We start from the raw sequence: 6,000 nt of genomic DNA, 5'->3' as shown, positions 1-6,000 counted from the left end.
TTTGTCTTATGGAATATTATTCTCTGAATATCTTGTTTTAATAATTGAATTTTAATTTTGATAAAATTAATAGGTCTATTTTTAAAGTGTTATTATAAAATAAAGTTAATTGTGTGTAATTAATCACAACCTCTGTCTTATCTGTCTAAACCTATGCGGACCTTTTTTGTGTATGTGTGGTAAACTGATACAGGTCCTGGGGCCTTCTCCCCAGGTGGCATTGTCAATTCTTTGTTTATGAGTAAGAAGTACTGCCGTACACCACCTACAGCCCCCCCACGCTACAATTGGCGTTGTCGGCAGGACCGACTTTTAAGCAGAGGTGTGATTTATTGCATTCTGCTGTATTGCTGTATTGTATTGTTAATTAACAGTTTCCGCATTGTTGCTTCTGGTATTACTTTTTTTTAAAAATTATTTCATAGTATAAACATGTAAACTAGGCAAAACAAAAGTATTTCTTTTAGGACCCCAAAAGTGAGACTAAGGTTAGTACATTGTTTTTGACCCTGCTTCCTGGCAAGTTGAAACTGTGGTGCCTGCAGTTTGGATTGCTACCCCACCTGATGCGGCTTTTAACAATCTGAGATCCCCAAGACCAAAGTTGAGAAGCTGGAGAGAACAGTCAGCTCTTACATCAAGAAGTGGCTTGGTCTTCCCTGTTGCCTCAGCAATATCGGCTTGTATGAGCATGGGGCCCTGAAACTGCCTGTCTCTAGCCTCACGGAGGAATATAAATGTGCCAAAGTGAGGTTGAACATGACCCTGAACGAGTCTCAGGATGACACGATCCGAGCAGCTGCCCCCGTATTGGCAACTGGTAGGAAATGGATCCCATCAGAGGCCATACAGCAAGCAAAATCAGCGCTCAGACATGAAGACATTGTAGGGCAGGTGCAGCATGGAAGAAGTGGGTTTGGACTTGGAACAAGCCGACCCACATGGCACAAGGCCACAGCTACCCAGAGGAGAAAGCTGGTCGTGGCTGAGGTTCGACAGCAGGAGGAGGCAGCAAGATGCGCAAAGGCAGTCTCACAGTCCAAACAGGGCCAGTGGACTAGCTGGGAAAACCTGGAGCATCGTAAGCTCACGTGGAGGGACCTGTGGGAGATGGAAGGAAGCCGGATCAGCTTCATTATCAGAGCCACCCACGATGTGCTTCCTTCACCCAAGAACCTACACCAGTGGCTAGGAGAGGATCCATCATGTGCTCTCTGCAAAACCCCTGCAACACTCAGGCACATTATCACTGGATGCAAAACCAGTTTGTCCCAAGGCCGGTACACCTGGAGACACAACCAGGTCCTACAACAACTGGCGATCATCCTGGAAGGAAGAAGAACAACTAACAAGGCCCTTCCTCCCCCAGTGCCTGGACAGCCGAACACCATCCTGTTCATAAGGGTAGGGCAACTCTCAGCAACAACAGCTGCTAGAGTGGAAACAACCTTCCTGGCCAATGCCCGGGATTGGAAAATGCAGGTTGATCTAGACCAGAAGTTCATCTTTCCACCTGAGATAATTACAACTAATGTCAGACCAGACCTGGTCTTATGGTCAACATCGCAGAAGTCACTGCTCATCGTAGAACTGACTGTACCATGGGAGGCTGCAGTCAGTGAGGCATATGAACGCAAACGCCTGAAATACTCCGACATAACAGCAGAGGCAGAACAACGTGGCTGGCGTGCCCATGTGCTTCCCGTGGAGGTCAGATGCAGAGGCTTTGTCGCTGGATCCACAACCAAGCTTCTGAAGGGGATGGGAGTGCAAGGACAGGCCCTTCAGCAAGCCATCAGATCACTGTCGGAAGCCGTTGAGCGCAGCAGCAGCAGCTGGCTATGGATAAAGAAGAAGGACCCCATCTGGGCTGCAAAGTGACCACCAGGGGGTAAAAGCCGAGGGGGGCACACCAGGGACGCTTGGTGTCGCCGTTGAGCCCTGTGGAGATGTAGTGGGCCTATCAGCGAAACATCAGTGAAGCAGGGTGCCCACCTGAAGACCCCAGTGAAGCTTTTACCCCTACCCCACTCATCACCAAGTGCCATTCAATCAGAGATTGTAATACCAAGTCCTATGTGCTCAACAGATCTACAGATCTACATCTGTCAAACCGCCGGCGTACCTTTTTTTTTTTTTCTTTACAGCGCCATCGACCCAAACCGCCATCAAGGCAGGTAAGTATTCTCCATCAACCCAATCAACCCAAAGTGCCATCAAGCCAGGTAAGTAGTCGCCATCAATCCAAACCGCCATTGTGGGCCTATCAATGAAACATCAATGAAGCAGGGTGCCCACCTGAAGACCCCAGTGAAGCTTTTACCCCTACCCCACTCATCACCAAGTGCTGATCAATTAGGGATTGTAATACCAAGTCCTATTAGCTCAACTTCTTCTTCATTCCTTGTCTGAAGGTGGTGGTGCGTTCACATGTGGCCAGTGTGGAGGAGGAGCTGCAACAGCTTGGAGAGCTTGTCTTGCAGCTTAAAGCCGACAATGAGCGGCTTCACCGAGAAGGGGACCTGGCCCAGGCTGGCCCTAGTGGAGCTACCCAGGCTCCAAGTACTTCCACTGGCAATGCACATCCACAAGGCCCTCACACTCCTTCCACTGAACGTGTGCTTGTTATGTCCAGGGACTGCAAGTGTCCCTCATTTAATGGCAGGTCTGGTCCATCGCTAGACGAATGGACTGAAGAGGTGCAAGCCAGTATACATGCCTGATATCTCTCTATGGTAGATCAGGCATATTTTATGTTCAATCACTTGGAAGGAGAGGCTAGGAGTGAGATTAAGTTTCATCCAATTAGGGACAGGGAAGACCCTGCTCAGATCTCAAACATCCTACAGGAGATTTATGGTTGTCCTCAGCCATATGTGACATTGCAACAGGCCTTCTTTTCACGAAGGCAACAAGAGGGAGAAACCCTTCAGGAGTTCTCCTTGGCCTTGATGTCTTTGATGGAGCAGGTTAAGCAGAGTGCACCTGATGGGGTGCCCAATGCTGAAGTTCTCCTGCGGGACCAGTTTTTAGAGCATGTGGCTGACAATGCCCTTCGTAGGCACTTAAAGCTGTTTGTTTGTGATGGTCCAACGCTACTTTGCTACAAGTACGGGCTGAGGCCCTCAGATGGGAGTGGGAGGGACTCCCCAGTGGTCATAGGGAGAGGAGCCTTTTACTTCCCTTTGTCTATGGGCTCCAGTATGAGGTCTGTGGTAGTGTTCGCTCTCCCCCTTTGCCAACAGTGGTGCCAGGATTGGGCAAGCTAATGGAGCTGCTGAAACAACAGCAGGAGCAGTTAAATCAACTCACCCAGACCGTGGCCTTCCTCAAGGCTCCACAGCCGAATGGTAGGCCCCCGCGCAATAACATTACCTGTTGGAGATGTAACCAGCCTAGCCACTATGCTAGTGATTGCAACGGGGAGCGCACTCTGGCTTGTGCCCGTGCTAATCCAATTTCTGGAGCCTCCCATGCTGCTACCCAGCAGGGAAACTGAAGCCCTCTGAACTGAGGAGTCAAAGTTCAGAAGGGGAGTCCACTGGCTCACAGGTAGGTGAAATTTCTGGATTAATAGCATCATGTCCAACCATTGAGGTTGACACGGGTGGGGTTATGGTCTCTTGCTTAGTGGACACTGGATCACTGGTGTCCACTATTACAGAGAGTTTCTTTAATGAATATTTTGAACCTTGGGGCCCTGACCGCCTCCGCTTCTGCCATTGGCTGCAGTTACGGGCACCAATGGGCTCGATATCCCCTACATAGGCTACCTGGAGCTAGATGTGGCACTATGCAATAAGGTAATCTCTGGTTGGGGTATTTTGGTGGTGAGGGATCCCCCTGACACTGGTCAATCAATTCCCGGTATTTTGGGAGTGAACATAATTCACTGCTGTTACCGCAAACTTTTTGGTACAACTTTTTGGTCTCTCTTCGATTTGCCTGTCGTTGCACAGGCTCTGGGCCCCGTCATTAAGGCCCTCCAAAAGTGCCATCAGGCAGCTGCCCAGAAGCCTACAGTTGTAACCAGTACTGTAAAAGTACATGGTTCACGACCGGTGTGGATGGCTGGGCGTACAATGAGATTTGTGGCCAGTACCTGTCCGGAACAGTTTGCGGGTTAGACTGTCTTGTTTGAACCCTCTGAGTCTGGCCTGCCTGCTGGGTTGCTTGCCTCTGCTTGCATTTTGCAGGTTGATAAAGCCACCGTCTACATCCCAGTGGTTAATGTGGGGAAACTGAAGCACTTCTGTATCCTCGCACCAGCCTTGGAGCCTTAAGTCAGGCAGAGGTGGTGAGTTTGCCAACAGGGATCACAGAAGTTAGCACAAGGACAGCCACAACTTTTTCAGCCATTATCACAAGACACCCTCAACATTGGCCCTACCGGGGTTGATCATGTCCTGGGGTGTTACCCATAGCCAACTGGAGTTTGAAACTTTTGTACTGGGAGCTTTTTGTGGATTACTGATGCTGTTTAAGTTACATTTTATCCTAATAGGTCAATGTTTATGGTTTTTATGGATTTTCTTTACTTTATATTTGAATTTAATCAGTTTATACCATATCATGTATTTTACTTATATCGTACACTTCCTAATATTGTACAGTACATTGGGCAGCCTGCTTTGTTTTGAGTGTCTTACATAAATAAACTTCACCCTTGACCAATCAATTATTGCTGGAGATGAGTTGTTGAAGGTAAGGACCCTGTATGGATGTATTATTCTTTCTTCTGTTTTCCTTGAAGATGAAAATTTATGTAACTTAAACACTTATGTCCCGACGCATCCATGGCATGGTCACCTAAACCGGATCAAGAGATGTGAGATTTGAAGGGTTTGAACAATTTGAAGGAGTCCAATTGAGGTTTGGGGTTTGTCCAGATTTTGTCATGTGTGATCCAAAATGTGCTGTTGCATGAGTGGGGCTAACCCCCATAGAAGACTGGGCCACGATTAAGGTCCTGATGCCCTGGACCACCACACCTGTAGTGCTGTCCTATAGTCAGGTAGCTCTAGCTAAGCCAATCAGGGCTGAAGATGTCCTATCTGTTTTTAATTGTCTTCAAAAATGACAGTGAATGCGAGTGAGAGGGACCAAAGCTGGCCGTGACCAAGCACTGCCTCTTCAGTCACACCGGACTCCCATGTCACCAAAAGTTCGCTCTGAGACACCCTCTCAAAATGACCCAGACTAGCCACGATCAAGTGTTGCTTTCCCAGTCAATCTGAGACAAAGTAGGAATAAGGCCACCTGTGATAGAACACTGACTCTTTTGTCCAACAATGCTCCCATACCACCTCAAAAAATTTAATTCCTGTCTTCTATACACTGCACAAGACCAAGAAGCTTTTTTCATTTAAAAAAGAAAAAAAAAAAAAAAACGGAGATTTTCCCACGTCCAAAAACACATTAAAATCTCTATCACTCACCTCTAAATACCATTGGAAACTGAGTTGGTTGTGCTCACAAGTGGATAATATGATGAATATGAGTAGAACATGGTATTAGGAATCAAAATTAACTGCACTACTCAGACAATACAGAGAAAATTAAAAAGAAGGAACACACAGATTGTTTTTGACATATACTGACAAACTCAGTTCATGTTCATTCTATTCAGTTAATGAAGTTCCTCATGAAAAACACATGACCCAGTCACAATGCAAAAAAAAACAATTTGTTGGAAAATAACATGCCTCATCATGAATTTGTAAACTCCACTTGCAGGTGCTCAAAAGAGGACATTATGAGGAATATGAGAGGGCCATGTTATTAGATAATGAACTACTTATCCAATACACATATATGGTAAAACTGATTTAAAATAGCAGAAACTGAAGTAGCTTATAGTGCCAAACTCTCTTCAGTCAGTTATCACGAGAGACACACATCCCACATGACAAAAATCCCTTCTTTGTTCACAAAATACATGAAAATGCCCTTTTTGGCTGTATATATTAAATTGCATTGATAACTGAGTTGAATTTGCCC

Source organism: Sphaeramia orbicularis, chromosome 17, assembly GCF_902148855.1.
Source record: "Sphaeramia orbicularis chromosome 17, fSphaOr1.1, whole genome shotgun sequence".
Classification (NCBI taxonomy): domain Eukaryota; kingdom Metazoa; phylum Chordata; class Actinopteri; order Kurtiformes; family Apogonidae; genus Sphaeramia; species Sphaeramia orbicularis.
Note: the sequence above shows the minus strand (reverse complement) of the source record.